The sequence below is a fragment of the Balaenoptera musculus genome, chromosome 5 (genome assembly GCF_009873245.2).
Source record: "Balaenoptera musculus isolate JJ_BM4_2016_0621 chromosome 5, mBalMus1.pri.v3, whole genome shotgun sequence".
NCBI classification, from domain to species: Eukaryota; Metazoa; Chordata; class Mammalia; order Artiodactyla; family Balaenopteridae; genus Balaenoptera; species Balaenoptera musculus.
This window is the reverse complement of record NC_045789.1, coordinates 8,621,877-8,649,573: the sequence shown is the minus strand read 5'-3', so window position 1 is coordinate 8,649,573 and position 27,697 is coordinate 8,621,877. Positions and strand designations below refer to the sequence as shown.

Below are 27,697 nucleotides of genomic sequence, written 5' to 3'. Positions count from 1 at the left end.
GATCTCCTGTATTCCAGACGTATGTTTCCTTACCTCCATTGTGGAATGATAATTCAATCTCCCCTCAGTAATCATGATCTGTCACCCCAGCCAACACTGTAACTCTATTCTTTACCTGTTGTTTCAGAGGCATGAGGAGCTCCAAGTGGCCAGGTGCCAGTACTAACCTCCGGTTCAATGGAATCATTGTTGAGTCTCCTGGTGGAAGCATTGCCCCCTCTGGAACTAAGATCTCTAGGTCAGCAAAGCATAAAGTCACAGAAACAAAAAGCAAAAATTTTGCTAGTGGGTCACTAGGGTTAACAGTGAGTGGTGCCCCTACAGTTTCTACCCCTTGATCACTAGACTCATGAATCCTGGCTATCATATAAATATGATATTGCACCATATATTGGATGCTGATTTAGAGCATATGCAGCTTTCTGTAGAACCTTACCCTAGCCCTGAAAAGTATTACCGCCTAGCTGGCTTTGTAACTGAGTCTTCAAAAGGTCATGCCACCATTCTATCAAGCCAGCTACTTCAGGATGGTGAGGAACATAGTAGGACAAGTGAATTCCATGAGCATGGGACCACTGTAGCCCTTCTTTTGCTTTGATTTGAGTTCCTTGATCAGAAGCAATGCTGCGTGGAAAATCACGACAGTGGACAAGGTATTCCGTAAATCCATGGATGGTGGTTTTGGCGTAAGCATTGCATGCAGAGAAGGCAGATCAATATCTAGAGTAAGAGTCTATTCCAGGAGGGACAAAATACTGCCCTTCCATGGAGGAAGCAGTCCACTTGATCAGCCTGCAGCAGGAAGCTTGCTGTTCACCCTGGGGAATGATGCCGTACGGGGGCTCAGGGTTAGAATCGGCTGCTGGCAGACTGGGCACTCAACAGTGGCCACGGCCAGGCTGGTCTTGGTGAGAGGGAGTCCACGTTGCTGAGCCCATGCATAATGTCCACCCCTGCCGCCATGGCCACTTTGCTCATGAACACGTTGGGCAATGACAGGGGTCTGGGGAAAGAGACTGACTGGTGTCCACAGAACATGACATCCTATCCTACTGACGGCTATAATCCTCCTCTGCTGACGTCACCCTTTGGTGAGCATTTACATAGGACACAAATATCTTCACGGTTTTGCCCACTCAGAGAGATCTGTCCACATACTTACTCTTCAAATCTCTGCATCGCCGATTTTCCAGTCATGTCCCTTCCAAGCCCCTGATCAGACCACGGCCACAGCCCATGAATCAGGATATAGTTGCACACCTGCCCTTTTCTCCTTCTAAGCAGAGCGAGCAAACAGGTGCACTGCCCAAAGTCCTGCCCACTGGGAGGGTTTGTTTTCACCACTATTTTTAAGGGATATCCCGGGAAGAAGCTGTAGTGCTACAGCCTTCCACTTTGAGGTGGTGCTTGCATGTTCTGTAGAACCATCTGTAAACCAGGCCTGAGTCTCTTCTTCCTCTGTCAGCTGGTCATAGGGAATGCCCCATGAGGTCATAGGTACAGGCTGGGAGAGAGAAGGCAGGGTAGCGGGAGTAGGGACCACGGACATTTGGGCCACTTCTTCATGTAATTTACTCGTGCCTTCAGGGCTCAGGCCCAGTCCTGTGTACACCACTTCCATCTGATGATGGAGGGTTGCTGTGCATGACTAACTCTAGAGCTTCATGGGTCAGTTAACACCCAGTTGATAATGGGATGCTCAGGTCACGTGGTTAATTGTTCAATCTCTACAAAGGCCCAGTAGCAGGCCAAGAGCTCTCTCTCAAAAGGAAGGTAGTTATCTTCAGATGACGGCAGGACCTTGCTCCATAATCCTAAAGGTCTATGCAGCAATTCACCTGTAGAGACCTGCCAAAGGCTCCAAACAGCATCCTATCTGCCACTGACACTTCAAACACCATTGGATCTGGTGAATTATATGGCCCATTTGACAGACCAGCTTACACAGCACAAATATTCAGGGTACAGAGAGTAAGCAGCGAAAAAGAAACAAATCCCAGGAGTGACACAAAATCCAACAGGTGGTGATCTAGAATGGGCAATATTTAAAGAACAGGCAGGCATCTAGAAGTTCTGCCAGAATTTAGGAAAAGGACTGCAAGATAAGCAGACTTTTGGTTTTAGCAGAAACATATCTCCTGAGAAAGCAAAAATTAGCTTGGACTGAAAAAGTAAAAATCTACCCACCATTTGTCAGACTGGAAAAACAGAGATAAAGCCAGCTGCAAACATTAACAGAAAATAACATCTCTCTCAAGGACACTGAATCTATAAAGTATCATGACAACCCCCTACTTTGAATGACTCCTGCTTTATTAATCACTGAGAAATTTTATTCTCTAAAATCATAGATGAGCAGAGACTTTGCTTTTTAAAATTATATCAGTAAAAATAAAACACCCAACTCTTGCTTGGAGGGTCTGAGGCACTTTGACACAAAGACTCCATCTCAATTTACAACCCAGGGGCAGAGATTCAGATACAACAGTCCACATCCATCTTAACTTTACTTTGCACCTTCCCAAGGACACAGGAGCCTGGGTCTACTTCACAGTCCAAACCTGATGTGGACCCTTCAGCCACAGCCCAGCTTTGCTTTGAGTCTCTCAAACATTGCTTCATTTAAATATCACCTCAGTTCCATCCTTTCCCCAAATCCTACATTAGTTCTATCTTTTCCTTTGCTAAGGCTCCAAAGTTGCCCTGGTGGGCAGTGTCCTTCCTTGCATTGGGTCCAGAAGCCTGATGGTGTCAGACAATTTGCTCCCGGTTGTCTTAGGCTGATTGGGCGGGGGCAGTTCTAATCAGTGTACATGCTAGAATGAGATGAGGAAGATATGCAGAAGCCCAGTTAGAAAGATCACAGGGGATTGTTGCTTGAGGACAAGGTAAGGATCCACTTAAGGGAATCAAGATATTAGGACAAGACAAGAGGTAAATGTGCTTTGGTGCCAAGCCTAAATGTTGGTCTGTTACAGCCTGAGTATCTCCTGCCTTCAGTTCAGATTGTGTTAGAACAGCAAGGAAGATTCAGTGGTTTCAACTGAGGAAAGTACTAGGGTGGTAGGAGCTGGGAACCAGTTGGTTTTGACTGAGATCTCGGGAGCAGGCCAAAGAGCCAGTGAGGTGAGCTCGAGCACAGCAGCCCTTGACTAGGGGCTTGGACTGGGGCCTCACACTGGACAATGTCTGGGAATTAAATTTTGCAAGTGTTTTCTTCCCACAGACACATCTTCATCTCTCTGAAAAGAAAATTCTAGGGAGGAAAAGAAGGAAAGAGTAAAGGAGGGAGGGGTATAGCTAGTGGCAAAGCCCAAAATAATGGACGCGGGAGTAAGGGAAGCAACTTATGATACAGCTCTCTGTAAATGCAGCGTTTCATGCTAGAGCTGGGGCCGTGCAAACTAATGGAAAACACACTGAGTCTAATGTATTGGTGACCTTTAGACTTCATACCATTTTCTGAGCTACATGTGTGCCCCGTAGGAATTGACTCTTTTTTTCCTTTTTTTAAAAATTTCTTACTTCTTTCTTCTTTTTTCTTTTTTAGCATATAAACCCAAGGTCGCTGTTCAGAGGGGAGAGGTTGGGAACATTGAGTTGTTGGCTTGTTTCACTCTCTGGAGGATTTGCTTGCAAGCAGCAGTGAATGGATCACTGTGAGAACACAACGATATTTTCATCTGTGAACTGAGCTCTTCTATTCTGTTCCTGTTCCTTTTAGGGAGAGGAAAATTGTTCCTAGTTATTTTGGTCTCAAGTTTTTCAGAACTTCCATTACAAACCATAAAGCAAGTTTGACTTCTGGGAAATTCTATTCCAATTAATAATTTAAAATGTATTTATATGATGAGGTATGGATTCTTTAGAGGTTATCTTTTTATAATCTATTTTAGAAAATAGATTTTGGACTTCCCTGGTGGCGCAGTGGTTAAGAATCTGCCTGCCAATGCAGGGGACACGGGTTTGACCCCTGGCCTGGGAAAATCCCACATGCCGCGGAGCAACTAAGCCTGTGCGCCACAACTACTGAGCCTGCGCGCCTGGAGCCCGCAAGCCACAACTACTGAGCCCGCGAGCCACAACTACTGAAGCCTGCACGCCTGGAGCCCATGCTCCACAACAAGAGAAGCCACCGCAATGAGAAGCCCTGGCACCGCAACGAAGAGTAGCCCCCGCTCGCCACAACTGGAGAAAGCCCAAGAGCAGCAACGAAGACCCAACGCAGCCAAAATAAATAAGTAAATAAATAAATTTTTAAAAAGTGGGAAAGAAACAGAGGTTTGTAAGGAGAAAAGTGAATGTGAAAAGTAAATGTAATGTATAGCTGATTCACTTTGTTATAAAGCAGAAACTAACACACCATTGTAAAGCAATTATACTTCAATAAAGATGTTGAAAAAATGACAAAAGTAAATATACAATGATTACTAGCAGTAATAATATTTTATAACCCTTTTCTAAACCAATGGCTTTCACATCTTTTTTTTACTGCAACCAAGAGTATATGCATACTTAGACATATTTGTTATGTATGTATATAGAGAGAAATGACACTGTTTCATAAAACACTACACATTATACACTAAATATTTTTCTTTTTTATTCTTTCATTTTACAAAATGCTGGTCATTTTGTAAACTGATATCATGACCTACTAAATGAGCGGCAACCTGCAGTTTAAAAAAATACTACTCTCATGGGCAATATTAGCAGCTTCTTCATTAATCTTTAGTCCAGAAAATAACCTAAAAGCAATTTTATTTTCTAATACCAGACTTCTTGTGTTCAAAGGATCTACCCTTGAGACGTTCTTTGGGAGTGTCTCCTTCATTTTCACCTTGAAGTTACGGACGGAGGTCAACGAAGATATTACAGTGGAAGATCAGGACCATAGTCTTCCATCATGGTTTCTGACATCGGCCCTAGATTCTGAGTATCTCCTCTCCCCTGCCCCAGAAATACTTTTTAAGGTGAAGTCTTTATAAGAACTGGCAGGAACTTTATCCCGCTTGACTCAGGTGACACTTGCAGAGACTCTCATTGGACTAGAAATGGAAAGTGATAAAAAATAGGGACAGGTGAAATACCTAAGGCATTTCATAAAATAAAATACGACACAGCTTTGAATAAAGAACGTCAATCTGAGTGTAACGAACCAATATTCAAGGTATAGTTTTAGGTTAAAAAGAATAAGTTAAGCACACTGTGTGTAGGAGACTTCCATGTGTTTTTAAAAGGGGGACATACGTGCTTATATGTGCATAGAATATTTCTGGAAATTTCCACAAGATATTAGTAATGGGAATTGCCCCTAAGGAAGAGAAATAGAGGGCTGGGAGTCTGGGATGATAGAGATTTAATATTTTTGCCTACCTTTTCATAGTGTTTGAAATTTTTATTTTGTGTATATACACATATTACTTTTTCAATTAAAAAAATAACTAATTTTAGGGAATTCCCTGGCAGTCTAGGGGTTAAGACATGGCGCTTTCACTGCCAGGGTCATGGGACTAAGATCCCACATGCCGCACAGCATGGACAAAAAAAGAAAAAAAACTAATTAAAAAAATATGTTGGAGGAAGTAAGTACTCACAAACTCATTAAGATGAAGGGAGTTTTCCTTGTGAACAGTCCTAGAAATAGATGTTTATTATAGCACCAAAATTCATTATCTCTTTCATTTACATATATCATATAATTTACAGAGTTTCATATCCATTGCCTGACTTAGTGCTCATAACAACCTTTTGAAATAGGTAGGACAGTTACTAGAAGCCACAAGTTACAAATTGGAAAAAAACAGAAGGGCTAAAGGAGTTAAAAATCTAGAGCATAGTTTAAGGAAAGAAGTTTGGAGTCATGTACATGATTATGATATAGTAGAAACTTGAAATTTTACAGTATTATGAGTTACCAAGTAGTTTATAAATAGCAGTATTTTTAAAGCCTCCAGCAATATTACTTGCAATATTGATCTCTTAACTAAGAAACTCATGCATAAAGGAGGAAGAAGCCAGGAAAAAAAAAAGCCTACTGAAACTCTTTGTGTAAAATATGCTCTATAATAGAGCATAAATTTTCAACCAGTCAGCTAATGACTGGCTGAAAATTAACATTAAAGAAGTTGCATTCAAAACTTCACCATATAGAATTTTACCTTTGAATTAGAACAAATCTAAAATAATTACCTAAGTGGAAGAGAGAAATTACAAATCATCACTTACTAAATCTTGAATAATACCCTGAAGGCTTATGCTTATGGTCATTATATCTCCCAGAGTCCCAGATTAGCCAAATTTACACCTCCAGTCCCCGGGGAATTATTCATAGCAGTCCTTTCACTCTCAAGGGTATCCTAGTTTGGGGATAAATGATATATCCACCTTATTAAATATCACACTCTAGTTTCATACACCTTTAAGATCCTCATGTTCTAGGGTTAGGGCTTCATCTCAAAACTAAGAAGTACCCTCATTCATGCAAAATCTGAAGAACCCATGTTCAGATTTTAGCAGCATGTATGACTCTCAGATAAAAAAGAGTAGTTTCCAAAGCAACTGCGGGCTTTACTAAAGAGATTAAAATAAGAAGGGAGTCTCAGCGTCTGATTTGGAATTTTTGGCTTGCAGGGGTCTAAAGGCAAATGTGAACCAAGTTTGGCTTGGTGGGACTGAGGTGGAAGACAGATAACTGATTCCACTTAGCAGACTTCTGAACAGAGTTCAAAAAGTGCATCCCCTCCAAGAGCACTTCATTCATGAGTTTATTTATTAATAGTTGGATCATGTTCTAAGCACTGCCTCAGTTTTGTCAATAGTTTTGGGGACCTTATGCTCCATTTCCAGCACTTTGCAGAAATGTGATACTATACATGAGGTTTTGTTTAAACCAGCCTCTGAATTCTTTCCTGCTTAGCACTCTTTAGAATTTCCATAGTTTGTAATTACTCTATTCACTAATTACAAAGATTATTCCCATGGTCCAGGTAGGTTAAATCGTTGCTATGATTTTTTTTTTTTTCATGTTGCAAGTGAAACAAGCAGATGAATTGTAGCCAAGCTGGAGATCATGGTAACAGCATCTTTTACTCAGCAGTAAGCAGACCATCTGTCCAGAATATATAATTACTGAAAGATTAAGGCATTAAGATGTGTTTACTTGCTACATTCTCTAAAGCACTTGGCATTTAAATTGAAGTTATTTAGTATGTGATTGCTTGAGGTTTCTGTGTAAAATACTAAAGAATATTTTAATCATTCTTCTATGTTTATATTTACACTTTTAACAAAATCTTTTCAGAATATATTTAACACGCGGGTACACAGATTCTCTCTCTGAAGGTGTTCGGACTTGGTTCTGAATCTGACAATTTGACTATTTTCTTGTTGTTTCTGTAGATGTTTACATATGTCTTCTCTTTTATTTCTCCCCTTTCTTTACTTTCTTGGAAATCTTTATTTCCTATCAATTACTCACCAGATTGTTCACAAAAGGAATCTTGTGGAGTTTTCTTTAGTTCTAATCGTCACTGGTTGAGTGATTACTGTCACTGCCTTCACTGTCACTATCACTGTCACTATCACTGTCACTACCACCTCCATTGTTGTTGCCGTTACCAGACTTGCTCTTGCTGTCACTCTCATCACCACTGTCAGAGGCACTGTCACTGCTGTCATTATCACTGCTGTTGCTGTCACTGCTGTCGCTGTCACTACTGTCACTATCACTGCTGTCACTACTGTCACTGTCGCTGCTGTCACTGCTGTCACTGTCACCACTGTCACTGTCACTGCTGTCACTACTGTCACTACTGTCACTATCACTGCTGTCACTACTGTCACTGCTGTCACTGTCGCTGCTGTCACTGCTGTCACTGTCACCACTGTCACTATCACTGCTGTCACTGTCACTACTGTCACTGCTATCACTACTATCTGATTTGCTGTCACTGCTGTCACTACTGTCACTGCTGTCACTGCTTTCACTACTGTCACTGCTATTGCTGCTGTCACTGCTGTCTGATTTGCTGTCACTACTGTCACTGCTGTCCCACTCAGTAGCCTATGAAATTACCCACCCCTATAAAAACTGACAACCCCATACCCTGGGGCCTTTCTCACCTTCTGAGATGGCCCGCACTCTGTCTGTGGAGTGTATTTTTCTCTAAATAAATCCACTTCTTACCTATCAAAAGAGAAAAAAAGAAAAAGAAAAAGAAAAAGTGGGTAGCTATTCATTGCATGCTAAACAGGACTAACTTTTATACTTTTCAGCAAATATTTGGTTGGAATAGTTCTGTGTGGGCTATTGGTTTGAAGGGGCAATGGTAAGATTGCCCAGGCTTTGTTCTGCTAGGTTATTGGTACAATGAGGAATTCAGTTCAAATTAGTCTGTTCTGCCATAGTAAAGGAAATATTTCCATCATGACTATTAATCAGTTGTTAATAACATAGCAGTGTTAGGAGAGGATAGACTGTGCTGCTAAAATAAATAAGCCCCAAATTTGGGGGCTTAGTACAATAGAGGCTTATTGTTGCTTGTGTCACAATTCAAAGTAGCTCTCCTGTAGACAATGACCCAGGAACCCAGGCTGTTTCCATCTTATTTTTCTATCATCTTGCAGCTTCAATCTCACCCTGGCATTACCCATCTGAAGTTGGGGAAGGAAAGAAAATGAGAGTGAAAGACTACGCTGGGTATTTTAGGAATCAGATCTGGAAATGGTTCTTTACTTTTGTCCACATTCCATTGGCCAGGACCCAGTCACAGGGCCAAATCAACTCCAAGGGAAGCTGGGAAATGTGGAGGAACATGTGGATACGAAAGATCACGAATAATCTCTGCACAGACAGAGAAGATTCTCCAGCCTTCATGCTGGAGAACCTCACATTTCTGCAGGGGACCTGCATCCTGGTTGATTAGATATGGCTGAGAACACTTCTAGGTAGCTTGGAAGCACTGTTTAACTCTCTATCCATGGTTGTTATGAATAAATATAATATTAATAAATATTATATTATAGTTATTGTCTTTAGCAAAATATTTGAGGTCCTCCCTAAGACAATTTTAAAGATGGGACTAACAAGGAAGCAAGCCCACAGTGTGGATTACTCCTGCGTACATCTCATAAGACCTCGAATTAACATTTTTCATAACGTGGCTCCTAGGTAACTTGAATCTGAATCACCTTGATTCAGACTGTTAAATCTAAATTTGTTTAAAATACAGATTTCAAGGAGCCACCTCTGACCTATTGAATCAAAATCTAACTAGGCAGAGCTCAGAAATCTGCATTTTAAGATGTTTCTTAGTTTATTCCTGTGTGCACTGGTATTTGCGAACCACTGCCAACAGGAAAACTGAACTATCTTCCATCTGAAAGTTGAGTCTGCCTGTGACTGCAAAGTAAGCTCAGATCTAAGAGCCAATTTCAATCTTCTTTTCTAAACGAGAAGAGCCAAGCATAGCAGATTCTAGGATTTAAATTGTCATCATGCTGGCTGAAACAGATGATGACAGAGCCCAGATGATTGAGGCCAGAAAAGGAAGAAAGCAGGACAGGCTTAACTTGGACACCAAAACTCCTCAAAACTTTATTTTTGATGTGTGTGTGTGTGTGTGTGTGTGTGTGTGTGTGTGTGTGTGTAAATCTCATCTCTACAGCTTCCTTTCCCACTACGTTTTCTAATTCAACCCTTCCCTGCCCTTTAAGTGCTTACTGAGCAAAAGCCACCTGCCTACCTAGCCTTTTTGCTAATATGAAATGATGTAATAATATCCTCATCACAGGGCTGCTCTGAGGATTCAGTAAGATAATGTGTGTGACGTGTTTAACTCAGTCCCTGACACCCAGGAGGCTAAATCAGTTCCAGCAGTTATCAAAATCTAACACAACCACTGACAGACCTATGGCATTTCTGGGCTCTCAGAGTAATCTCACAGACGGCCAGGAAATTGAAGGCCCTGATATATCATTACCCAAGGAAGGGTTGTAAATGGGTGATATAGGTGTCCCCAGTAGGTACATTATGGCATCCACCAGGAAATGAGCTAGGAATGCCAGGTCACCCAAGCACACCCTGCCCTATGGAGGAGTGCCAGCGTAAATGATACGTAGGCCAACTCCACCACTACTACCACCCAACACACCCACTCAGAGAAAGTTTTAAGCCAAATGTAAATCAGTGGATAACTTGCCTACATTTGCCTCTTATAGACATAGCCTTGGAATCTCCTCAAACAACGAACCACCTATCAGTTCAGAAAATGACAGGGTTCAATTTGAATGGGTCTATCTGCTCCCTCACAGGGATGTAGCCAGGAAGAGAGAGAGAGACAGAGAGAGAGAGAGAGAGAAGTACCGGATGTGGGTGCTAAAATGCCTAAAGCCACAGGAAGAATTATGCTATGATGTTTTGCACGAGCTATTATAAATTTAAATGAGCAAAGACTAACTAAGACAACTTCCCCTTTAATTTTGGTTCGTAAGAGCTGAGCAAAGTTAAAAAGAGGACTGTTGGTTAGCATGGAAAAGAAAGATTCTTCCACAATATTAATGGAATGGTCACAGGAAAGGGAAAATAGCATGTTGTGTTTTTCAAACTGTAGGTCGCAACCCCCATTAATGGATCATAAAATCAATTTTAGTGTATTTTTCATGAAAGAATAGAAGAGAGCATCATACATAGTAACGGTTTTTGAAAAAAAAAGATTCAGTTTGTATGTGTATTTGGGTTACAAAGTAATATTTATTTTTTATAATGGATTATAGTAGGGAAAGTTTTAAAATGCGTAGCAGAAAACTAACTGCTCTAGATTCACAAGGAGTTTGAATCCAGGCCCCATCCCTTGCTAATTTTATGACTTATGACAAGCTTCAATTTCCTCAGCTGTAAAATGGAAATAATACCTACAAGAATTCTTGGAGAGTGAAATGGGATCATGTATATAAACTTCTTTAGCAGTGTCTGCCACAAAATAATCACCTAATAAATGTCAGTTTCCTTCTTCTTTCCACTTAAGGTATTACGTATATAAACAGATTCTGGCACCACAGCAACAGTCATTTAATTTCCCTTGGCCTCCGTTTCTTCATTCTGAAGTAAAAGAGCCGAACTAGACGAACTAGTGCCTTGCCTGCTCTACAACCGTCTGATTTAATTAAAGTGGTCATTCCATTATCACATTAGAGAGATTCTCTCTGAAATTATTGCAAATCCCAAGTGACAAAGAGATTTTTTAAATTCATCTTTTTGTTTTGAGGTAACTGTCGATTCATATGCAGTTGTAAGAAATAAAACAGAAATCTCGTGTGTCTGAGATAGTAAGAAATAATACATGGACTTTGTCCCCGATTTCTGGCACACAGCTTCTAACGCCTTTGGAACTTCCCAGTGAATTGCGTGTGTTTTGTATGCTAATGCGATGGCTGGGGGCTGGGGGCTCCTGGATGGATGGATGCTGGTCGCAAGAAAGACCAAGGCATGATTAGAGCGCTGCAAATTTCAGCCGTGCCCCCTGCCCTCAAGAGAGGGAAGAGGGGCTGAAGATTGAGTTAATCACCAATGGCTAATGACTTAATCATTCCTACATAGTGGAAACTCCATGAATACCACTAAATCACAGGGTTCACAGAAGTTAGTGAAAAATCCAGGTGCTGGGAGGGTGGTACACCCAGAAAGGGTATGGAAGCTCCCTTCATCCCTTTCCCATACCTTGCCTTGTGCATTTCTTCTATTTGGCTGCATTTGAGTTCTATCCTTTATAATAAACCAGTAAGTATGGTGCCTTCCTAAGTTCTGTGAGCAGTTCTAACAAATAATCAAACCTGAGGAGTGGGTCGTGGGAACCCCTGACTTATAGTTGTTCAGCCAGAAGTTATGGGAGGCCTGGGACTTGTGACTGGCTTCTGTAGTGGGGGGAACTTACGAAACTGAGCCCTTAACTTGCGGGATCTGATGCTAACCTCAGGTAATAGTGTCAGAATTGAATTGAACTGAATTGCAGGACATCCAGCTGGTGGAGGAGAATTGGTTGGTGTAGGGAAAAACCTTGTTTTGTCAGTAAAAATAGCTCTGGAGTACCCTTCACCCAGTTTTCCCCAGCGGTAATATCCTACAAAACTCTAATACAATATCTCAACCAGGATATGGACTTTGATACAATAGCTGATCTTATTCAGATTTAGGTTTCTTTGTAGGTGCCAACTGGGGTTGACTAGTAATGGCTAGACTACAAGCTTGGAGGCTGCTTTGAGTCCTGATTTAGAGGAAGCAAATGTTTCTCACAATTAGCAATGTCCACCCAGGACTGAGAGAGTGGCGACATGATTGCTACAAATGTGCTGACTTCTACAATAAGTGAACAAGATGTTTAAATTAAACATTTCGAGCTGGTGCTTAGTGAAGTAAAATATCTCTGTTTTTATATATTATAATGTTTTAATATACCAAGATCCAAAGAAAGAGCATAAAGTTATCTCTTCATCCTGAAAGTATATGAGTAGCTCCAATGTAATTTTAGGTGGATAACCTACTCACAGCAGAGAGAGCAAGCTTTCAAAAAATCAACGGTTAAGTTTTTCTTTGGGCCTCTTTGCATAATTGAACTATTTTCATGTTAGTGCCTGAATTACTGCTTTATGTTAAAGGACAAAGGCAACCTTAATTGGGAACATGTATTTGTTACATTTTTGTCTACAAATTCTGCACGAAATCATGAGATTCATCAACTCAATTGAAAGATGAATGAAAGAATTTGGACAGAACAACCAATTTAAATAAATTTTTTCCTCAAAAGTCTTTTTAAAGTAGGCTTAACTATGAGGTAAGAGGTTATAGGAAGTGTTGCTTTCAGGAAATGTAAATCTGATATTGGGCTTTCTCACATCAAACAGACTGGAGAGCTGCTTTTGAATGTCTGAGATTTACTGTTAAGAATGGCAGTTTTGGGCTTCCCTGGTGCCGCAGTGGTTGAGAATCTGCCTGCCAATGCAGGGGACACGGGTTCGAGCCCTGGTCTGGGAAGATCCCACAGGCCGCGGAGCAACTGGGCCCATGAGCCACAACTACTGAGCCTGCGCGTCTGGAGCCTGTGCTCCGCAACAGGAGAGGCCGTGACAGTGAGAGGCCCGCGCACCGCAATGAAGAGTGGCCCCCGCTCGCCGCAACTAGAGAAAGCCCTCGCGCAGAAACGAAGACCCAACACAGCCAAAAATAAATAAATAAATAAATTTATTAAAAAAAAAAAAAAAGAATGGCAGTTTTATATAGTGAAAATGGAGCATACCTTTGGTTATTTTTGTCTCAGCAAAACGCTATCTTAAGTTAAAAGAACTATGCGTATAAAGCAGTGCCTGGCATATAATAAGTATGAGACAAATGTTAGTAGCTATGACAATGACGATGATGATACCACATTCTTAGCTTTGTAAATTTTAGCAAACCACTTAACTTTTCTGAGCCTCGGTCACCTCATTCTCAGAGGTGAGGTGGAGTGAATAATAACAATGCCTTTTATGCCTGCTTCACAGGGTTACTGTAAGAATCAAACAAGATTATGTTTTTGACAATACTTTGTAAACAGAAAAGAACTGTAGGTGTGTTATTTATTGGGTTGGCCAAAAAAGTGCCTCCGGTTTTTAAGTAAAAATAAAAGACACGTTTTTCATTTTCACCAAGAACTTTATTGAACAATGTATTCACCTTTTTGTTCCACTACCTTCTGCCATTTTCCAGGCAACTTCATAATTCCATCTTCCCAAAACTTTTTATCTTTTTGAGGAAAGAACTGTTCCAGGTGCCTTCTACAGTCTTCCAAGGAATTGAAATTTTTTCCATTAAGGGACTTCTGTAAAGACCGAAATAAATGGAAATCCGAAGGTGCAATGTCTGGTGAATACGGTGGATGAATCAGAACTTCCCAGCCAAGTAACAGTAACAGTAACAGTTTTTGCCTGGTCATCAAAGAAACATGCGGGAACTTCCCATATTAGGGAAGTTTTCAACTATAATCTCTTCAAATATTTTCTCAGTCCCTTTCTTTTTCTCTTCTTCTTCTTGGACCCCTATAATTCGAATGTTGGTGCGTTTAATGTTGTCCCAGAGGTCTCTGAGACTGTCCTCACTTCTTTTCATTCTTTTTTCTGTATTCTGCTCTGCAGTAGTTACTTCCACTATTTTATCTTCCAGGTCACTTATCCGTTCTTCTGCCTCAGTTATTCTGCTATTCATCCCTTCTAGAGAATTTTTAATTTCATTTATTGTGTTGTTCATCACTGTTTGTTTGCTCTTTAGTTCTTCTAGGTCCTTGTTAAACATATCTTGTATTTTCTCTATTCTATTTCCAAGATTTTGGATCATCTTTACTATCATTATTCTGAATTCTTTTTCAGGTAGACTGCCTATTTCCTCTTCATTTGTTAGGTCTGGTGTGTTTTGACCCTGCTCCTTCATCTGCTGTGTGTTTCTCTGTCTTCTCATTTTGCTTATCTTACTGTGTTTGGGGTCTCCTTTTCACAGGCTGCAGGTTCGTAGTTCCCGTTGTTTTTGGTGTCTGTGCCCAGTGGCTAAGGTTGGTTCAGTGGGTGGTGTAGGCTTCCTGGTGGAGGGGACTGGTGCCTGTGCTCTGTTGGATGAGGCTGGATCTTGTCTTTCTGATGGGCAGGTGCACATCTGGTGGTGTGTTTTGGGGTGTCTGTGGCCTTATTATGATTTTAGGCAGCCTCTCTCCTAATGGATGGGGTTGTGTTCCTGTCTTGCTAGTTGTTTGGCATAGGGTGTCCAGCACTGGAGCTTGCTGGTTGTTGAGTGGAGCTGGGTCTTGGCGTTGAGATGGAGATCTCTGGGAGATTTTTGCCATTTGATATTACGTGGAGCTGGGAGGTCACTTGTGGACCAGTGTCCTGAACTTGGCTCTCCCACCTCAGAGGCACAGCCCTGATGCCTGGCTGGAGCACCAAGAGCCTGTCCTCCACATGGCTCAGAATGAAAGGGAGGAAAAAAAGAAAGAAAGAACACAAAACAAAATAAAATAAAATAAAGTAAAATAAAATAAATAAATTTATTAAAATAAAAAATAAAAAATAATTATTAAGAAAAAAAATTTTTTAAGTAATAAAAAAAAAAACGGACAGACAGAACCCTAGGACAAACGGTAAAAGCAAAGCTATTCAGACAAAATCACACCCAGAAGCATACACATACACACTCACAAAAAGAGAAAAAGGGAAAAAATATATATATACCGTTGTTCCCAAAGTCCACCTCCTCAATTTGGGATGGTTCGTTGTCTATTCAGGTATTCCACAGATGCAGGCACATCAAGTTGATTGTGGAGATTTAATCCACTGCTCCCGAGGCTGCTGGGAGAGATTTCCCTTCCTCTTCTTTGTTTGCACAGCTCCCGGGGTTCAGCTTTGGACTTGGACCCGCCTCTGCGTGTAGGTCGCCTGAGGGCGTCTGTTCTTCGCTCACACAGGACGGGGTTAAAGGAGCAGCTGCTTCGGGGGCTCTGGCTCACTCAGGCGGGGGGAGGGAGCGGTACGGAGGAGGCGGGGCGAGCCTGCGGCGTCAGAGGCGTCGTGACGTTGCAGCAGCCCGAGGCGCGCTTGCGTTCTCCCGGGGAAGCTGTCCCCGGATCACGGGAGCCTGGCCGTGGCGGCTGCACCGGCTCCCGGGAGGGGCGGTGTGGAGAGTGACCTGTGCTCGCACACAGGCTTCCTGGTGGCGGCAGCAGCAGCCTTAGCGTCTCAGGCCCGTCTCTGGGGTCCACGTTGACAGCCGCGGCTCGCACCCATCTCTGGAGCTCGTTTAGGCGGTGCTCTGAATCCCCTCTCCTCGCGCACCAGGAAACAAAGAGGTAAGAAAAAATCTCTTGCCTCTTCGGCAGCTGCAGACCTTTTCCCGGACTCCCTCCCGGCTCGCCGTGGCGCACTAACCCCTTCAGGCTGTGTTCTCGCCGCCAACCCCAGTCCTCTCCCTGCGATCCGACCGCAGCCCGAGCCTCAGCTCCCAGCCCCGCCCGCCCCGGCGGGGGAGCAGACAAGCCTCTCGGGCTGGTGAGTGCTGCTCGGCACCGAGCCTCCGTGCGGGAATCTCTCCGCTGTGCCCTCCGCACCCCTGTGGCTGCGCTCTCCTCCGTGGCTCCGAAGCTTCCCCCCTCCGCCACCCGCAGTCTCCGCCCACGAAGGGGCTCCTAGTGTGTGGAGACCTTTCCTCCTTCACGGCTCCCTCCCAGTGGTGCAGGGCCCGTCCCTATTCTTTTGTCTCTGTTATTTCTTTTTTCTTTTGCCCTCCCCAGGTACGTGGGGAGTTTCTTGCCTTTTGGGAGGTCTGACGTCTTCTGCCAGCGTTCAGTGGGTGTTCTGTAGGAGCTGTTCCACATGTAGATGTATTTCTGATGTATTTGTGGGGAGGAAGGTGATCTCCACGTCTTACTCTTCCGCCATCTTGAAGCTCCTCTCCTTTATTTTCTGTTGACTAATTCCAGAAGCTTTTTGTGGTGCTTTCAGTTGGTCTAATTGGGAGCAGTAGTTGTTGGAATTAATTGTTTGGTTTTCCAGAAGGAGCTCATAATAGGGGACTCCCTTCCAATCCCACCATATACACAACATCACCTTCTTTGGATGAAGACCAGCCTTTGGTGTGGTTGGTGGTGGTTCATTTCGCTTGCCCCACCATCTCTTCTGTTCCACATTATTGTACAGTGTCCACTTTTCATCACCCGTCACAATTTGTTTTAAAAACGGGATCTTTTCATTACATTTAAGTAGAGAACTGCATGTGCAAATATGGTCAAAAGGGTTTTTTTCGCTTAACTAATGTGGAACCCAAACGTCAAAGCGATGAACAAAACGAAGCTGCTGCAAATGATTTTCAGCACTTGATTTGGATATTTTGAGTATGTCGGCTATCTCCCGCATGGTACAACGTTGATTGTTCTCAATTATTGTTTGAATTTGATCGCTATCAACTTCAACTGGTCTACTCGACCATGAAGCGTCGTCCAGCGAGAAATCTCCTGCATGAAACTTTGCAAACCATTATTGACACTTTTGATCAGTCACAGCACCTTCTCCATACACTGCACAAATATGTTTTTTTGCATTTCGGTTGCGTTTTAACCTTTCTTGAAATAATAAGGCACAATATGCTGAAAATGTTGCTTTTTTTCTTCCATCTTCAATATTAAAATGGCTACACAAAAATTCACCAATTTTGATGTCTTTTTTAAAATGCACACTGATATGACAGCTGTCACATACAATCTAACAAAATTGTTTTTTAAAGTTTTAAAATTTATTTTTGGCTGCGTTGGGTCTTTGTTGCTGCACAGGCACTTTCTCTAGTTGCGGCGAGCGGGGGCTACTCTTCATTTCGGTAGGCGAGCTTATTGAGGTGGCTTCTCTTGTTGTGGAGCACAGGCTCTAGAGAGTGCGGGCTTCAGTAGTTGTGGCACGCAGGCTCAGTAATTGTGGCTCAGGGGCTTAGTTGCTCCGCGGCATGTGGGATCTTCCCGGATCAGGGATCGAACCCGTGTCCCCTGCATTGGCAGGTGGATTCTTAACCACTGCGTCACCAGGGAAGTCCCAAACAAAATTATTTTGAATGAAGTTAAAGACAACTAAGTGCTACTAGAGCCATCTTATGGAAAAAAACAAACAAACCTTTTGGCAAACCCAATACTATTATTGTTATTAGGTTTTCCCCCCTTTCTCTATAGAAAAGGTAATTACACATAAAATGTCCTTGCATCTAACTCTAACATGATTCTCATGGTAGATCCCACTGAGTGAAAGCCCATGGTAGTATTTTCCAATCTGCTGTCTCAACGCTCTTTTTCCCAGCCCCCACCTCCTGCGACTACTCCTTCTCCTACCACCTCGTGAGCATTAGTGAAATGACCACCTCTACTGGGACTGTGGCCCTCCTGTGTTCTGGTGTGGAGGTGGCAACAGGAGCAGATTGGCAGACAGAATAGATGTGGGCACCAAATCAGTGGACACGGAAATTACTGCAAATTGACATGCACACATGCAGAATGTTCAGAAGAGACTGTACTGTACCAAAGACCATCGCAAAGTAAACTATTTCTATCTAAAATTAAAACACTGTCAAAGTTAGAAAACATAAATAGGGGAGACCTTCAAGCTGGCAGAGGAGTAAGACGTGGAGATCACCTTCCTCCCCACAAATACATCAGAAATACATCTACATGTGGAACAACTCCTACAGAACACCTACTGAATCCTGGCAGAAGACGCCAGACTTTCCAACAGTCAAGAAACTCCCCACGTACCTGGGTAGTGTAAAAGAAAAAGAAAAAACAGAGACAAAAGAATAGGGACGGGATCTGCACCAGTGGGAGGGAGCCGTGAAGGAGGAAAGGTGTCCACACACTAGGAGCCCCTTCACTGGCAGAGACGGGGGGGGGGGGGGGTGGCAAGTGGGAAGCTTCGGAGCCACGGAGGAGAGCGCAGCCACAGGGGTGCAGAGGGCAAAGCAGAGAGACTCCCGCACAGAGGCTCGGTGCCGAGCAGCACTCACCAGCCCGAGAGGCTTGTCTGCTCCCCCGCCGGGGCGGGCGGGGCTGGGAGCTGCGGCTCGGGCTGCGGTCGGATTGCAGGGAGAGGACTGGGGTTGGCGGCGTGAACACAGCCTGCAGGGGCTAGTGCGCCACAGCTAGCCGGGAGGGAGTCCGGGAAAAGTCTGCAGCTGCCGAACAGGCAAGAGAGCATTGTTTTGGGGTGCACGAGGAGAGGGGATTCAAAGCACCGCCTAAACGAGCTCTGGGTTTTCTCTGGGTTTATGTCCAGTAGTGAGATTGCTGGATCATATGGTAGTTCTATTTTTAGTTTTTTAAGGAACCTCCACACTGTTCTCCATAGTGGCTGTATCAATTTACATTCCCACCAACAGTTCTTGCTTATATCTTAAGGATAACTTTATTACAGGATTTGAGGGAAAAAAATTCAGAATAGAGAAATTATGAGCTCCCAAGACTTTTTTTCGAGAGATGCTGATTGTGATGTGTGTGTGCGTGTGTTCAAATCCTGGAAATACTAAAATAGCTGTAGAAAGAGGAAAGGAAACTTGAGATTAAAAAAAAATTATTGTTTTACTATGGAAAGTGGTAGGGAAAGGAAATAGGAGTTTGGAAAAGTGTCTTTCCATACAAGCAAACGTTTCTATCTGTGTACTTGAGAAGGAAGTAATAACCGCAGACGAAAGAACATGGTATGAAAGCAAACAGTGTGACATTTGTAGGGCACAAAGACCGAGTTCTTTCTACTCAAAATAAAATGCTTAAGTTATGCTGTCTGGCAAAGCCCACTGATGTTTGTACTGTGCTTATACCTGGATGTCTTTGTTTCCTGGAGCCCCTAAAAATAAAAGGACATATTCTATGTGGCATTTAGAATTAGTCATCAACTCACCCTGGGCTGTTTTCACTAAGAACCTGCTGCCCTTTAGTTTGGGCAGCAATGAGTCATCTTTTCTTCCAGCATTCATGAGCTGATAATCATGAACTTGGAAAACCTTGAAAATTCAAGGTAGCAAGTTTTTTGAAGAATTTTAACAAGAAACTTTAAAATGATGGGTCAATAAGAACTTCTGCACTTTCTGTGAGAAGCAGTATTTTCTGTGTTCTAGTTTCATTACTGTTGGGTAATGTTAGAACATGATTCTATTAATTGCATTGGTATTTACTGAAGATAGTACTGTAAATGAATTAAAGCCACAGGCTCAAGAGTCAGACTGCCTTGGTGACAATCCAGCACTGTACTTATTGGCTGCATAAACCTGTGCCTTGGTTTCCCACTTGTAAATAGGGGTAGTAATGAATATAACTCATGAGGATATTGTGAATTCAATGAAATAATACATACGGAGAGCTTAAAATAGTTCCTGGTATGTAGTAAGCATTTAATAAGTTATTTTAAACACACACATAGAAAGACCAAAAAAGAGACTTTTATGCTAATTCAACATTCATCTAACTGTTTTGCCCAGTTTCAGTTCCAATACATTGGAAATAAACAATGCCAGGGAAAAGGGGGCCATTATTAAAGAGTATCAAAAAAATGACACAATGATTCTCAAATTGAGGCACTGAGGATCCTGGCATTTCATTTAAGAATATTACTATTTTTAAACAAATGCTCTGCTAGGTTTTTTTAAAATTAAATATGTTACCAGAGACTTCCCTGGTGGGCCAGTGGTAAAGAATCCGCCTTCCAATGCAAGGGACGCAGGTTCGATCCCTGGTTAGGGAACTAAGATCCCACATGCCGTGGGGCAACTAAGCCCGCGTGTCACAACTACTGAGCTCTCGCGCCTCAACTAGAGAGCCTGCATGCCGTAAACTACAGAATCCACACGCCCTGGAGCCTGCGTGCCGCAACTAGAGAAGAGAAAACCTGCGTGCCACAACTAGAGAGAAGCCTGAGTACCATGATGAAGAGCCCGTGCGCTGCAACGAAAGAGCCCGCGTGCCGCAGCTAAGACCCGACGCAGCCGAAAATAAATAAAATAAATAAATAAATAATAAAAATTTAAAAAATGTTATCAGTAATTTTACTTATTACTTTGTTAAAATGTTATAACCTGAGATTACTTGAAATACCCTAGGATAACCAAATTAGGAATCACTGTTGTATATAAGAAATGTTCACCAATGGAGGGAGGTGGGATTGGGGGAGTGGGATGTTGGGAGGCAGAATTACTTGGAAAACTTTTCAAAGTACAAATATCCATCCTCCCTACTCTTCCTATAGGTAAAGAACCACTCATACCCTCAAAAGAGGGTAAACAACTTAATAGTTGAAATGTTGGAAGTATAATGGCAGTGACCTCAAATTCTCCAACTTTTGGAATTAACTTTTCCCTTAAGTTACAAACTAAGCAATGCAAACCACATTCTGCATATGATGGGAAAAACAGAGGCTTCTCCGATGTTCCTATGATTTGTTGTAAAGGGAACTCGTGTTCTCCTAGATGCCTGTCACCACAAATTCCTGCTTCTGCCGAATTCTGAATCCCCACTCACTGTCTCCCTTCCTGTGTTCTCACCCCACTGTAGCCATCCTGCACTTGCTTTCTCCTCATTCACCCCAAACACTACTGATACAAATCATCCCACGTCTGGCTCTCCCTCTCCTTTACTTCATTTTTGCCCTAGCATTTATCATTAGCTGAAAAATTATATAGTGACTTCATGAGGACAGACACTTGGCCTGCTTGGTTTGCTGCTATATCCCTAGTGCCATACCCCACGCAGTAGGAACTCAATGAATGTGTGTGTAATAACTGAGTCATGGATGAAGACGTTTATTATTATTATTTATTTTATCTGTGTAGCAGACCTTTATTGTGGACTTCAGTTAATGGAGGTTACTTACACCAGAGCTCAGAACAGGAAACAACCTAAAATGGACCCCTTAACATCTCTGTTTTCCAAGCTCCTGGACCATCCCCCCCTCAGGGAATTTCTCACAAACCTTTCTCTTCAGGCCATGTTTGTGACTTTCTTGGGGCTTCTTTCGCCTTCTCTTTCAGACACCATTTTGTCTCTCCTCCTGTCCCAGGTCCAGGACTCTTCTTGCTCTCAATACTGATACAACCGGGAACATTTCTGCACAATTAAAAGTCCAATTGTTGTGTTTCCAACACTAGGTGCCTAAAACCTGATTAATCATAATCCTTGGTCCATGACACAGTGTAACCTTGGTCCAGGCATGGCCTTTATTTATTTATTTTTACCTACATATTTTCTTGTTAAACAATAAGTACCTGTATATGTACCACCCGGCATGGAAATGAGAACATCCATCATTTCTAACGTACACCTCAGTTCCCCTCCCTCTCCTGCACCCTGCCTCTCTCCACTGGAAGTCACTATCTGGCCACTTCTACTATTATTCCCTTAGCCTTTTAGAATGATAGTTTTTACACAATATGAATATTTCTTTAAGGTACATTGGGTAGTTTTAGTCATTTGTAACTTTTTTTAAAAAAATGAGGGGGTATATGGTTATATCTAATGTTGAGGGCTTACTTTTTACTCAAATTGTATTTCTAGGATACATTTACCTTCATTTTTCTTTGTAGTAAAATATTTCATTGTCTGAATATACCACCATTTATCAGTTCTCCTATTACTGGGTGTGTGGATTTTCCCTAAGTTTTTGCTGTTTCAAACAGGAATGCTTCCATGAACACTCTTGTGTATGTCTCCTAATGTATGTGGAAGAATTTCTTTTGAGTATATATCCAAGAGTAAAATTCTTCATCATAGAGTATATGAATCTCTAACTTTAAAAGATAATGCCAAATTATTTTCCAAAGTAGTTGAACCAATTTACACTCCCATCAGCAAAGTATAAGCTAGTCTATTAATCCACATTCTCTCCAATATATGATGATATTAGACATATTCAATTTACTAATGGATTGGGTTTAAAATCGTATCTCACTGTGTTCTTCTTATTAGGTTGTAAATGTGCCTTACATATTCTTACTACCAATTCTTTGCGAAGGTGTTGCAAATATTTTGTCTCCATTTAGTTTTTTCACTTTCTTAAAGATATCTTTCAATATAGAGAACATTTTAGTTTAATATGTCGAATTTATTTTATGAGAGAAATCTGCTATCATAAATGTTCAAGGGGTAGCCTTGAAAGATAATAAGGGAAGTCCCCCCAAGTGGGTAGTGCTTCAGGCCGTGTACCTGATCGTCCACTTCGTGTGAAGAAAGAAGCAACCCAAGGTTAGAATATACCTGGATTCATGGTCAGTGGCAAATGCTTGGTCTGCTGGTTAGGGACGATGCTAATTTCCTAGAGCTGCCATACAAATTGCCACAAGTTGGGTGGCCTTTTAAAAGCAGTCCTTCATAGTTCAAGGTGGCCAGAAGCCTGAAATCGAGGTATCAGGAGGGTTGGTTCTTTTGGAGGCTCTGAAGAAGAAACCATCCCAAGCCTCTCTCCTAGCTTCTGGTGATTGCCGGCAACGCTTAGCATTCTTTGGCTTTAGACGTATCACTTCAATCCCTGCCTGTATCATGACCTCGCCTTCCTCTCCTTGTATCTCTCAGTGTCCTCTCCTTATAAGAGAACCAGTCACTGGACTTAGGGCCCACCTTGATGTCATCTCAAGATTTTTAACTAGTTACATCTACAAACATACTATTTCCAAATAAGGTCACATTTGGAGGCTCTAGGCAGACATGAATTTCTAAGAGAAACTGTTAAACCCACTACAAGGCCTAAAAGGAGAAAGACTAGACTATCAGGAAAAAGAAAGTCCAGGAAACAGGCACATCACTGGACATGAGAGAACAACCATGAATTATGAAGAGCTTTATAACTCACAACACCCACCCAAGAGCACCAACATGGAAGGGGCTCTGAACAGCTAGGTGGACAAAATGACTGAGCCAGTGCCTGGCCGGCTGTGACATTAGTCGTTCTCTGCCACCACCATCCACTGCCAGCACAATGGGCAAACGAGTGAAGTAGCTTTGCGTCAGGGAGAAAGGCTGTGCACATGACCAGCATGTAGTCCCATTCACTGAGGTGACTTAGCTATTGCCCCTGCCAAATGCACAGCCTGCAAGCAAGAGAGACCAACGCTGAGGCGCCATATCCCATCTTGTTTACCTCACTCAATAATAAATTGTGGAAATTGCTGGAAATCATTCGGAGTAGCTCTAATTGATTATTTTTAATAGCCACATAATACTCCAGGGCATTCCAAGGCTTTTCCTGCTATGGCCTCCCTTCTCATTGCAACACGCTATTAAATTCCTCTTGTGGTAGGAAAGTGTGACAAGGAGCCAAGAGCAATAGATGGTGAGGATACCTGAGAAGAACCTGTCTGAGCAGCCCCTCCCCCATCAAACAACATGCTTCCTCTCCTCCTGCTCCAATTCCACGTTACATATCTAAATTTAACAGCTCAGAGAAGAGTTGGATTTCTTCAGCTGATAAATTTAATTCTGGGGATTGAGTTATATATATATTTTTTTAAATTTTTTTTAAGTCTTTATTGAATTTGTTACAATGTTGCTTCTGTTTTATGTTTTGGGTTTTTTTTTTTTTTTTGTGGCCGCGAGGCATGTGGGATCTTAGCTCCCTGACCAGGGATTGAACCCGCATCCTCTGCATTGGAAGGTGAAGTCTTAACCACTGGACTGCCAGGGAAGTCCCCGAGTTATATATTTTAAAACCATTTTTGGCCACAAGTTAATAAAGCTACTGTTCTTTCATATAAATTATGAAAACAGAGAAACTCTTTGAAAACCTTTCCATGAGACTTGGCCCTAAGACAATATTGCTGAGAAAGTTAGCTGCAAAAACATTCTCAGAGTCGCTGTAAGTAGAGGAAGGTCAAAAAGCAAGCACACAAATTCTGGCGTGAAAGTTCACGTAGGTCCTTTTGAGATCACTGTATATGCACACATTTCTCTTACTGATAAACCTCCGATCGATTTAGGAAGGGGAAGTAGAGATGGTGAAAGAGACACACTGGTCTACCTTCCGGCTGTCCACAGAAAAGCAGCTGCTGCCTCCGGTTGCCCTTACATGGCATCGTTTCCTGTTGTCCCCAAGTGAATTCTGCCAGGACACACGGGGGCAAGTGGTACTTGCCATTTCCTGGAAGACAACCACAGGCCAACTCTACAATTACTCAGAGGCCCTAAGTCCCACAGCAGTAATCAGGCATCGGTCACCGGAAGAAAAGACGTATTGGGCTCTGGGTAGATATGTTGGGCATGGAGGGTGAAAGGTCCAAACTGCACCTGGTCAGGCCCTACCAGGAAAGCGTTGCCTCCACAGATGCTGTGAGAAACATTTCTACATGAGACAGTTGATGACCACCTCAAACTGCTCTGCTGTCCAGAATATGTGAGTGGGAGCAAAATTTCATGGAAGCGAACAAAGATTTCTGGAATGTTTAGAGATGCAGTTTATATTGGCAACAAACCCTGTGTTAGGTTAAGCTAAGTAGTTTTGCAGCTGCCTTGTCTTGCATAACTGGATCTCAGACTGAAAAAATCACTGCTCTACCAGCTAACAGCTAGTTTTAAATGACTTCGAGGAAGAATCCACCAACAATTTTATTTCCCTGCAATGCAACAAGCAGTATATTAGCTATGCTTAACATCAGCATCTGTAATTTCATAACAAACCAATTCTGATACCATGTCGAAAACACTAGGCTATTTGTAATCAGTTCCCTTGGAAGTTGTAACCCTTCATTACCATAAATAATAATTCAGATTGTCTTCTAAAGCACAGCTACTGGGAATTCCCTGGTGGTCCAGTGGTTAGGACTCTGCTTCTACTGCAGGGGGCACAGGTTCAATCCCTGGTTGGGGAGCCAAAAAAGAAAAAAATTTAAAAAGTAAAGCACACCTACTTTTCGTGATTAAAAACTAAATTATTGTACATGATTTGAATTTTACCGTCTCAAGAAATTTCTGTAAACTTTTAAAAGTGGTTTTTGAACTTTATCCCAGAAACTCTTTCTTCATAAGAAATCTTCCCAGAGGGATAAACAGATAAAAGCAGAACTGCTCTGATTAAAGCATGTTCTCCCCTCCTTGCATTATTCCCCACAAAATAAAATAAATAAATAAATAATAAATTGTCATAGTTGATGAGTTAATGTAATCCTTATTTTTTTAATTTTTATTTTGAAATAATTATAGACTCACAAGAAGTTGCTAAAATAGTACAGAGAGGTCCTGTGAATGCTTCACCCAGCTTCCCCCAAAAGTAACATCTTATATAACCATAGTGCATTATCAAAACCAGGAATACTGTTAACCAGACTACAGACTTTACTCATATTTCACCTATACCCACTGTTTTGTATGATTCCATAGATTTTGTTCACATGCATAGATTCCATCACCACAAAACTCCCCTGCGATACCCCTTTGTAGTCACAACCTCCCTCTATCCCCATCCCTCCTGAACCCCTAGCAACCATTGATCTGTTCTCTCCTGACCTGATCCCTATCATTTTGCTGTTTCAAGAATGTGATATACATGGAATCATATAGTATGCAACCTTTTGAGATTGACTTTTTTCCCTTAGCGTAATGCCTCGAGATCTGTCCAGGTTGATGTGTGTATCAATAATTCATTCCTTTGTATTTCAGAGTAGTATTCCACTGGATAGATTTACGTCGGTTTCTTTATCCATTTACCTTTCGAAGGACATTTGGGTGTTTCCAATTAGGACTGTTAAAATTAAAGTTGCTAAAAAATTTGTGTACAGGCTTTTGTGTGAACATAAGTTTTCATTTCTGTAGGATGAATGCCCAAGAGTGCAATTGCTAGGTTGTATGGTAAGTTTATGTTTAATTTTCTAAGAAACTGCAAAACTGTTTTCCAGAGTAATTGCCCCCTTTTGCATTTCCACCAGCGATATATGAGATCCAGTTTCTCTACACTCTTGTCAGCATTTAATATTATCAATATTTTCCACCAGGCTAATTGGTGTGTAGTAATCATGTATTTTTAGATCAATATAACCTTTCCTTTCTTTGTACGTCCAATTTAAAATTGAGAACTGTTTAAATAATCAAGAATAGTACTTCCCAGTCGCATAGCACAGGGAGATCAGCTCAGTGTTTGTGACCAGCTAGAAGGGTGGGATAGGGAGGGTGGGAGGGAGGGAGACACAAGAGGGAAAAGATATGGGGATATATGTATATGCATAGCTGATTCACTGTTATAAAGCAGAAACTAACACACCATTGTAAAGCAATTATACTCCAATAAAAATGTTAAGAAGGGGCTTCCCTGGTGGCGCAGTGGTTGAGAGTCTGCCTGCTAGTGCAGGGAACACGGGTTCGAGCCCTGGTCTGGGAGGATCCCACATGCTGCAGAGCAACTAAGCCCATGTGCTACGACTACTGAGCCTGCGCGTTTGGCGCCTGTGCTCCGCAACAAGAGAGGCCGCGATAGTGAGAGGCCCGCGCACCGCGATGAAGAGTGGCCCCCGCTTGCCACAACTAGAGAAAGCCCTCGCACAGAAACGAAGACCCAACACAGCCATAAATAAATAAATAAATAAATAAACCCAAAGTTAAAAAAAAAAAAAAGTTAAGAAGAAAAAAAAAAAAGAATAGTGCTTCCTAAACATAAAATTAGCATAAAAATACATGTAATGATATGAAACCAAGGATAGCTATTTCAGACCGAATCTCAATGGATGGCTTTTACTGAGGTCAATGATCTGGTCCCAGCTATAAAGGTTTAGAAACTTTATATTTTTCATTGACCTAAGCAGGCATTGAGCCATGCCAAATAATCTGCTAAGAGACTTATCAGCAGGCTAGAATATCAGGAATAACAAAATCAGGCAAACTTTGCCCATTTCCTCTGGCATGGTGGGTCTACATAAGATCCCAAAACTCAGAGCAAGAAAGAAAGCACAGGGCATGGATGTTGCTACAGGCATTTTTATAAAGCTATCCTAGCCTGATAGAAGGCTCCCTTCACCTTAGATACTCCCTAGTGAATTGCAATCCCAGTCTGTAAGATGAAATCATCCTTTGGCCATGACAATCTAAAGACAAAGGTCCAATTTTAATCCCCTTTCTACAGCGGGGTCACTTACCTTCTTTTGGATTTGACGCTGCAACATGAACATGTTTCTTTCAATTTCCATTAACAT

At 42.0% G+C, this 27,697-nt stretch overlaps 1 protein-coding gene and 1 pseudogene across 1 annotated transcript in view; both read right to left on the bottom strand.

The window, feature by feature from the left end:
• The window catches only part of DMP1 (dentin matrix acidic phosphoprotein 1), a 29,184-nt gene extending 23,515 nt beyond the window's left edge, over positions 1–5,669 (bottom strand). Inside the window, exon 1 of the mRNA XM_036852047.1 lies at positions 5,594–5,669. The gene's annotated coding sequence lies outside the window, so the exon portion shown is untranslated. The remainder of the gene's footprint in view (positions 1–5,593) is intronic.
• Positions 65–27,697, bottom strand: LOC118895882 (annotated as a pseudogene).